Below are 10,000 nucleotides of genomic sequence, written 5' to 3'. Positions count from 1 at the left end.
CTAGAGGTGACAGAGGGGACCCAAGGCGCGAAAGTACCCGACCTCCTGGAGCCCTCGCTGGGATCCGGGAGGCAAATGGCACCTCATCGGGACTTCCAGGGAAGTTCGGCCATCTGGTCGCCCCCATTGGAAAGCATTGCGGGCGACCAGATGGCCGAGGCGATCCGGGAGACCAGATGGCCGAGGGGATCCTGGAGACCAGATGGCCGAGGGGATCCGGGAGACCAGATGGCCGAGGGGATCCGGGCGACCAGATGGCCGGGCACGAAAGGGACGCCATCCGGTCGCCCCGTGCCCCCACGAAGGAGGGAGCGGGCGCCCGGGGCATGGCGGGCCGGAGGCCCGGGGCCCCAGCCGGGCCACAGCCATGGAGGCTGCCAGGGGCCGGCGGGCCCTCCGACCCGGGGCCCGCTTACACCTTGACAAGCAGGGGAGGCCTGCAAGGGACCGACGGACCCCTGTCCTGGGCCCTGGGTGGAGCGGCAGCCCGGGGGACCGGGCCCAGGGCCGGAGCGCCCGACCCGGGGCCCCGACCGGGCCCCTGGACCCAGCCGGGGCTCCCAGGCCCGGAGGCACAGGGGAAGCCTCCCCGGGCCCGCCGGACCCCGTCCCGGGCACCCTGCCCCGCGGCAGGACCCAGGACGGAGCCCGGGGTGGGGAGGCCACCCTCCCCGGGGCCCTCAGGGGCCCCGGATGGAGCTCCTGAACACAGACAAGCAAGGGGAGGCTCCCCGGGCACATCGGAACCCCTTTCCGGGCCCTTGGCAGTGCGGCAGGCTGGGAGACAGGGCCCAGGGCCTGAGCACCCGACCCGGGGCCCGCCCGGGCCCCTGGACCCAGCCGGGGCTCCCAAGCCCGGAGGCGCATGGGACGCCTCCCCGGTCCCTCCGGACCCCGTCCCGGGCACCCTGCCACGCAGCAGGACCAAGGACAGAGCCCGGGGTGGGGAGGCCGCCCTCCCCGGGCCCTCAGGGGCCCTAGCCACTGCTCCTGAACCCAGCCAAGCAAGGGGAGGCTCCCCGGGCACATCGGAACCCCTTCCCGGGCCCTTGGCCGTGCGGCAGGCTGGGAGACAGGGCCCAGGGCCGGAGCACCCGACCCGGGGCCCGCCCGGGCCCCTGGACCCAGCCGGGGCTCCCAAGCCCGGAGGCGCATGGGACGCCTCCCCGGTCCCTCCGGACCCCGTCCCGGGCACCCTGCCACGCAGCAGGACCAAGGACAGAGCCCGGGGTGGGGAGGCCGCCCTCCCCGGGCCCTCAGGGGCCCTAGCCACTGCTCCTGAACCCAGCCAAGCAAGGGGAGGCTCCCCGGGCACATCGGAACCCCTTCCCGGGCCCTTGGCAGTGCGGCAGGCTGGGAGACAGGGCCCAGGGCCGGAGCACCCGACCCGGGGCCCGGCCGGGCCCCTGGACGCAGCCGGGGCTCCCAAGCCCGGAGGTGCATGGGACGCCTCCCCGGTCCCTCCGGACCCCGTCCCGGGCACCCTGCCACGCAGCAGGACCAAGGACAGAGCCCGGGGTGGAGAGGCCGCCCTCCCCGGGCCCTCAGGGGCCCTAGCCACTGCTCCTGAACCCAGCCAAGCAAGGGGAGGCTCCCCGGGCACATCGGAACCCCTTCCCGGGCCCTTGGCAGTGCGGCAGGCTGGGAGACAGGGCCCAGGGCCGGAGCACCCGACCCGGGGCCCGGCCGGGCCCCTGGACGCAGCCGGGGCTCCCAAGCCCGGAGGTGCATGGGACGCCTCCCCGGTCCCTCCGGACCCCGTCCCGGGCACCCTGCCACGCAGCAGGACCAAGGACAGAGCCCGGGGTGGGGAGGCTGCCCTCCCCGGGCCCTCAGGGGCCCTAGCCACTGCTCCTGAACCCAGCCAAGCAAGGGGAGGCTCCCCGGGCACATCGGAACCCCTTCCCGGGCCCTTGGCAGTGCGGCAGGCTGGGAGACAGGGCCCAGGGCCGGAGCACCCGACCCGGGGCTCGGCCGGGCCCCTGGACCCAGCCGGGGCTCCCAAGCCCGGAGGCGCATGGGACGCCTCCCCGGACCCATGGAGCCCGTCCTGGGCATTGAGCCATGCCGTTGGCCTGGAGATGGGTGCCCCGGACGCCCGGGGGAGGTCTGTCTGGGACACATGGAGCCCGTCCTGGGCATTGAACCATGCCGTTGGCCTGGAGAAGGGAGCCCCGGACGCCCGGGGGAGGACTGCCCGGTACCCGTGGAGCCCTTCCCAGGTACTTTGCAACGCCGTTGGCCTCCTGGAGATGGGTGCCCCGAACGCCCGGGGGGGTGGGCTGCCCGGGACCCGTGGAGCCCGTCCTGGGCACTCTGACCTGCTGTTGGCCCGGGGGAGGGACCCCAGACGACCGGGACCCGTGGAGCCCGTCCTTGGCACTCTGACAAGCCGTTGGCCCGGGGAAGGGAGCCCCAGACGACCGGGACCTGTGGAGCCCGTCCTGGGCACTCCTGTATGCCGTTGGCGCGGGGAAGGGAGCCCCGGACGTCCGGGACCCGTGGAGCCCGTCCTGGGCACTCCTGTATGCCGTTGGCCCGGGGAAGGGAGCCCCGGACGTCCGGGACCCGTGGAGCCCGTCCTGGGCACTCTGAAATGCTTTGACCCGGGGAAGGGAGCCCCGGACACCCGGGGGGAGGACTGCCCGGGACCCGTGGAACTCGTCCTGGGCACTCTGACATGCCGCTGGCCCGGGGAAGGGTGCCCCGGACGCCCGGGGCCCGTGGAGCCCGTCCTGGGCACTCTGACAAGCCGTTGGCCCGGGGAAGGGAGACCTGGACGCCCGGAACCCGTGGAGCCCGTCCTGGGCACTCTGAAATGCTTTGGCCCGGGGAAGGGAGCCCCGGACGCCCGGGGGGGAGGACTGCCCGGGACCCGTGGAACTGGTCCTGGGCACTCTGACATGCCGCTGGCCCGGGGAAGGGTGCCCCGGATGACCGGGGCCCGTGGAGCCCGTCCTGGGCACTCTGACATGCCGCTGGCCCGGGGAAGGGAGCCCCGGACGCCCGGGGCCCGTGGAGCCCGTCCCGGGCACTCTGCCATGCCGTCAGCCTGGATGGAGCCCCGGACGCCCGGGGGGGCGAAGGCCCGGGACGCATGGAGCCTGTCCCGGGCACTCTGCCATGCCGTCGGCCTGGATGGAGCACCGGACGCCCGGGGGACGACTGCCCAAGAGCCATGGAGCCCGTCCTGGGCAATTTGACATGCAGTTGGCCTGGAGGAAGGAAGCTCCGGGTGGCCTAGGGAGGTGTTGCCCAGGCATATCCCATCTGGTCCCCATGGCAGAGAACCACCAACCCTGGAGGGGTGTCCGGGCATACCCTGCCCCATAGTAACCCGGAGGCAAATTACCCCCCTTTCTTGCAATCTGTGCACGCGAGGTGACAGAGGGGACCCAAGGCGTGAAAGAACCCGACCTCATGGAGCCCTCGCTGGGATCCGGGAGGCGAATGGCACCTCATTAAGACTTCCAGGGAAGTTCGGCCATCTGGTCCCCCCCATAGGAAAGCGTTGCGGGCGACCAGATGCCCGAGGGGATCCGGGCGACCAGATGGCCGAGGGAATCCGGGCGACCAGATGGCTGGGCATGGAGGTGAAGCCGCCTGGACTCTTCCCCACCGCGTCCCCGTCCCGGGACGAATGCCCGGGACGCATGGAGCCCGTCCTGGCCACTTGACGTCCCGTCCTGGGCATTGAACCATGCCGTCGGCCTGGAGAAGGGAGCCCCCGGACGCCCGGGGGAGGACTGCCCGGTACCCGTGGAGCCCTTCCCGGGTACTTTGCAACGCCGTTGGCCTCCTGGAGATGGGTGCCCCAGATGCCCGGGGGTAGGCTGCCCGGGACCCATGGAGCCCGTCCTGGGCACTTTTACATGCCGTCGGCCTGGAGGTGGGTGCCCCGGACGCCCGGGGGAGGCCTGCCCGGGACCCGTGGAGCCCCTCCCGGGTACTTTGCCAATGCCGTTGGCCTCATGGAGATGGGTGCCCCGGACGCCCGGGGGAGGACTGCCCGGTACCCGTGGAGTCCTTTCCGGGTACTTTGCAACGCCGTTGGCCTCCTGGAGATATGTGCCCCGAACGCCCGGGGGGAGGGCTGTCCGGGGCCCATGGAGCCCGTCCTGGGCACTGTGACATGCCGTCGGCCTGGAGGTGGGAGCCCCGGACGCCCGGGGGAAGGCTGCCCGGGACCCGTGGAGCCCTTCCCGGGTACTTTGCCATCCCGTTGGCCTCCTGGAGATGGGTGCCCCGGACGCCCGGGGGAGGTCTGTCCGGGGCCCATGGAGCCCGTCCTTGGCAGTGTGACATGCCGTCGGCCTAAAGGTGGGAGCCCCGGACGCCCGGGGGAAGGCTGCCCGGGACCCGTGGAGCCCTTCCCGGGTACTTTGCCATCCCGTTGGCCTCATGGAGATGGGTGCCCCGGACGTCCAGGGGAGGTCTGTCCGGGACACGTGGAGCCTGTCCTGGGCATTGAGCCATGCCGTTGGCCCGGAGAATGGAGCCCCCAGATGCCCGGGGGAGGTGTTGCCCAGGCATATCTCATCTGGTCCCCCGGGCAGAGAACCACCAGCCCTGGAGAGGTGTCCGGGCGTACCCTGCCCCTAGTAATCCGGAGGGAAATTACCCCCCTTTCTTGCAATCCGTGCACGCGAGGTGACAGAGGGCACCCAAGGCGTAAAAGAACCCGACCTCATGGAGCCCTAGCTGGGATCCAGGAGCCGAATGGCACCTCATCGGGACTTCCAGGGAAGCCCGGCCATCTGGTCGCCCCATTGGAAAGCATCGTGGGCGACCAGAGGGCCGGGATCGAAAGGACTCCCAGCTCCCCATCCATCCCAAGCCTTCGCGGTAGGGTTCCTGACTGCCTGCCCACGCAAGGCAGGGCTCTTGGACCCCGGCTGGGCCTCAGGCGCAGGTTGGACCACCGGAGCTCTAGGGCCCGGACGACCTGGGGGAGGAATGCCCGGGACCCGTGGAGCCCGTCCTGGGTACTTTGACATGCCGTCGGCCTGGAGGTGGGTGCCCCGGACGCCCCGGGGGAAGCTGCCCGGGACCCATGGAGCCCGTCCTGGGTACTTTGACATTCCGTCGGCCTGGAGGTGGGAGCCCCGGACGCCCGGGGGGAGGTCTGCCCGGGACCCATGGAGCCCGTCCTGGGTACTTTGCCAATGCCGTTGGCCTCATGGAGATGGGTGCCCCGGACGCCCGGGGGACGAATGCCCGGGACGCATGGAGCCCGTCCTGGGCACTTTTCCATGCCTTCGGCCTGGAGCCCCCAGACACCCAGGGGAGGACCACTGTGAAAACCATGGAGCCCGACCCGGGCACTCTGCCATACCGTCAGCCTAGATGGAGCCCCGGACGCCCAGGGGACGAATGCCCGGGACGCATGGAGCCCGTCCTGGGCACTTTTCAATGCCGTCAGCCTGGATGGAGGAAGCCCCGGGTGGCCTAGGGAGGTGTTGCCCAGGCATAGCCCATCTGGTCCCCATGGCAGAGAACCACCAGCCTCGGAGGGTTGTCCGGGCGTACCCTTCTCCCTAGTAATCCGGAGGAAAATTACCCCCTTTTCTTGTAATCTGTGCACGCGAGGTGACAGAGGGGACCCAAGGCGCAAATGTACCCAACCTCCTGGAGCCCTCGCTGGGATCCGGGCGGCGAATGGCACCTCATCGGGACTTCCAGGGAAGTTCGGCCATCTGGTCGCCCCATAGGAAAGCGTTGCGGGCGACCAGATGCCCGAGGGGGTCCGGGCGACCAGATGGCCGAGGGAATCTGGGCGATCAGATGGCTGGACACGGAAGTGAAGCCGCCTGGACTCTCCCGACCCTGTCCCCGTCCCCGTGCCCGTGCCCGGGACGCATGGAGCCCGTCCTGGGCACTTTTCCATGCCTTCGGCCTGGAGCCCCCAGACACCCAGGGGAGGACCACCGTGAAAGCCATGGAGCCCGACCCGGGCACTCTGCCATGCCGTCGGCCTGGATGGAGCCCCGGACGCCCGGGGGGACAAATGCCCGGGACGCATGGAGCCCGTCCTGGGCACTTTTCCATGCCTTCGGCCTGGAGCGCCCCGACACCCTGGGGAGGACCACCCTGGAAACCATGGAGCCCGACCCGGGCACTCTGCCATGCCGTCGGCCTGGATGGAGCCCCGGACGCCCGGGGGACAAATGCCCGGGACGCATGGAGCCCGTCCTGGGTACTTTTCCATGCCGTCGGCCAGGAGCCCCCTGACACCCAGGGGAGGACCACCGTGAAAACCATGGAGCCCGACCCGGGCACTCTGCCATACCGTCAGCCTGGATGTAGCCCCGGACGCCCGGGGGACGAATGCCCGGGACGCATGGAGCCCGTCCCGGGCACTCTGCCATGCCGTCCCGACAAATTCGTACGGACTCCTCTCTGACCCAGCAGTTTCAGGCGCCCGGGGGGCGAATGCCCGGGACGCATGGAGCCCGACCCGGGCACACTGCCTTGCCGCCGGCCTGGATGGAGCCCCGGACGCCCGGGGGATGAATGCCCGGGACGCATGGAGCCCGTCCCGGGCACTCTGCCATGCCGTCGGCCTGGATGGAGCCCCGGACGCCCGGGGGACGACTGCCCAAGAGCCATGGAGCCCATCCCGGGCACTCTGCCATGCCGTCCCGACAAATTCGTACGGACTCCTAACCTTCCGACACGGATCGGAATCGAGCCCTTTCTGACCCAGCAGATTTCAGGTTGATTTGCTATATACTTTACGTACGATTTTATGGGGGCCGATTCCGATCCGGTACGTAAAAGCAAATACGACCGACATGTCGGACAACCACGTACACCCAGGGGATAGGACTGCCCGGGTCACATGGACCCCGTCCTGGGCACTCTGATCTGCCGCCGGCGCCGGGGATCGAACCGTGATCACCAGATGGGGATATCCCAAAAATCTGGCATGGATACGGCCCGCCAGGACAGGTTTGGGCACCCCTGTTGTACGGACTCCCAAGCCCTACGATCCTTCTGACACGGATCGGAATCGAACCCAGCAGATTTCGCGTTGACTGCCTCTATATCAGGGGTGCCCAAACCAGTCCTGGCGGGCCGTATCCATGCCAGATTTTTGGGATATCCCCATCTGGGGATCACGGTTCGATCCCCGGCACCGGCGGCAGATTAGCCCAGCACCAGGTGACTCTGGGAAATAGCTGGCGCCGCGGCTAGGGCGGCTGACTCCGGAATCTGGAGATTTTTTTATTTAAGGTTTTTGTAGAGCGCGTAGTAACCCTCGAGCATCCCAGAGATCAGGGTTCGATCCCCGGCACCGGCCGCAGATTAGCCCAGCACCACGTGACTCTGGGAAATAGCTGGCGCCGCGGCTAGGGAGGCTGACTCCGGAATCTGGAGATCACGGTTCGATCCCCGGCACCGGCGGCAGATTAGCCCAGCACCAGGTGACTCTGGGAAATAGCTGGCGCCGCGGCTAGGGCGGCTGACTCCGGAATCTGGAGATTTTTTTATTTAAGGTTTTTGTAGAGCGCGTAGTAACCCTCGAGCATCCCAGAGATCAGGGTTCGATCCCCAGCACCGGCCGCAGATTAGCCCAGCACCACGTGACTCTGGGAAATAGCTGGCGCCGCGGCTAGGGCGGCTGACTACGGAATCTGGGGATCACGGTTCGATCCCCGGCACCGGCGGCAGATTAGCCCAGCACCATGTGACTCTGGGCAATAGCTTGCTTAATCTTCCCAACGGCCCCTAGCGCCTAGAGACCCTTACGGGTGATTGTGCGCCTTACAAATGTGGATTATTATTATTATTATTATTATTATTTGGGCCGATTCCGATCCGGTTCGTAAAAGCACATCTGCCCGAATCTGTCGGACAACCACGTACGCCCGGGAGAGGACTGCCCGGGACCCGTGGAGCCCGTCCTGGTCACTCTGACCTGCCATCGGCCTGGAGAAGGGAGCACCGGACGCCCGGGGGGAGGACTACCCGGGACCCGTGGAGCCCGTCCTGGGCACTCTGACCTGCCGTCTGCCCGGGGAAGGGAGCCCCGGACGCCCGGGGGGAGGACTGCCCGGGACCCATGGAGCCCGTCCTGGGCACTCTGACCTGCCGACGGCCCGGGGAAGGGAGCCCCGGACGCCCGGGGGAGGACTGCCCGGGACCCGTGGAACTCGTCCTGGGCACTCTGACATGCCGCTGACCCGGGGAAGGGAACCCCGGACGCCCGGGAGCCGTGGAGCCCGTCCTGGGCACTCTGACAAGCCGTCGGACCGGGGAAGGGAGCCCCGGACGCCCGGGACCCGTGGAGCCTGTCCTGGGAACTCCGGCATGCCGTTGGCCCAGGGAAGGGAGCCCCAGATACCCGGGACCCGTGGAGCCCGTCATGGGCACTCTGACAAGCCGGTGTCCCGGGGCAGGGAGCCCCGGACGCCCGGGACTCGTGGAGCCCGTCCTGGGCACTCTGGCATGCCGTTGGCCTGGGGAAGGGAGCCCCGGACGCCCGGTGGGGGAGGACTGCCAGGGACCCGTGGAGCCCGTCCTGGGCACTTTGACCTGCCGTTGGCCTGGAGATGGAAGCCCCGGATGCCTGGGGGAGGACTGCCCGGGACCTATGGAGCCCGTCCCGGGTACTTTGCCATGCTGTTGGCCTCCTGGAGATGGGTGCCCCGGACGCCCGGGGGAGGACTGCCCGGGACGTATGGAGCCCGTCCCGGGCACTTTTCCATGCCGTCGGCAGGGATGGAGCCCCGGACGCCCGGGGGACGACTGCCCAAGAGCCATGGAGCCCGTCCTGGGCAATTTGACAAGCCGTTGGCCTGGAGGAAGGAAGCCCCGGGTGGCCTAGGGAGGTGTTACCCAGGCATAGCCCATCTGGTCCCCCTAGCAGAGAACCACCAACCTTGGAGGGGTGTCCGGGCGTACCCTGTCCCTAGTAATCCGGAGGGAAATTACCTGACTTTCTTGCAATCTGTGCACACGAGGTGACAGAGGGGACCCAAGGCGCGAAAGAACCCGACCTCCTGGAGCCCTCGCTGGGATCCGGGAGGCGAATGGCACCTCATCATGACTTCCAGGGCGACCAGATGGCCGAGGCGAGAGGGGCGACCAGATGGCCGGGACCATAATGACGCCAATCTGCCTGCCCCGGAGCTGCAGGGCTCTGGGGCTGCAGGGTTCCGGGGGCTGCAAAGCTGCAGGTCTCTGGGGCTGCAGGGCTCCGGGGCTTCAGGCCTCCCCGGGCCCTGATGGACCCTCCGTCCCGGGCGCCTCCGACCCCCGGCCGGCTTGCAGGACGGAGGGGGGATTTCCGCACCACTGGGCCCTGCCGGACGGGGCTCAAGCCCCGGGCCCGGTCCCCGGCCCCAGTCCCGGCTTTCCGAACCCTAGGCCGGGCCGGGGAGAGCCTCCCCTGGGCCCCCGGTGGACCCTCCGTCCCGGGCGCCCCGGACCCCCGGCCGGATTGCTGGACGGAGGGGTACCAGCACCCTCGGGGCCTGGCCAGATGGAGTTCAAGCCCCGGGTCCGGTCCCACCTTCCGAACCCTACCCAGGCTGGGGAGAGCCTCCCCGGGAACCGGTGGAGCCCCGTCCCCAGCGCCCGGACCCACTGGTGGCCTGCGGGACAGGGGGCTCCAGCACCCTCGGGGCCTGGCCAGATGGAGTTCAAGCCCCGGGTCCGGTCCCACCTTCCGAACCCTAGCCAGGCTGGGGAGAGCCTCCCCGGGCCCCGGTGGAGCCCCGTCCCCAGCGCCCGGACCCACTGGTGGCCTGCGGGACAGGGGGCTCCAGCACCCTCGGGGCCTGGCCAGATGGAGTTCAAGCCACGGGTCAGGTCCCAACCTTCCGAACCCTAGCCAGGCTGGGGAGAGCCTCCCCGGGCCCCGGTGGAGCCCCGTCCCCAGCGCCCGGACCCACTGGTGGCCTGCGGGACAGGGGGCTCCAGCACCCTCGGGGCCTGGCCAGATGGAGTTCAAGCCCCGGGTCCGGTCCCACCTTCTGAACCCTAGCCAGGCTGG

This window comes from Lissotriton helveticus, chromosome 1_1, assembly GCF_964261635.1.
Source record: "Lissotriton helveticus chromosome 1_1, aLisHel1.1, whole genome shotgun sequence".
Classification (NCBI taxonomy): domain Eukaryota; kingdom Metazoa; phylum Chordata; class Amphibia; order Caudata; family Salamandridae; genus Lissotriton; species Lissotriton helveticus.
This window is presented reverse-complemented; position numbering follows the sequence as displayed.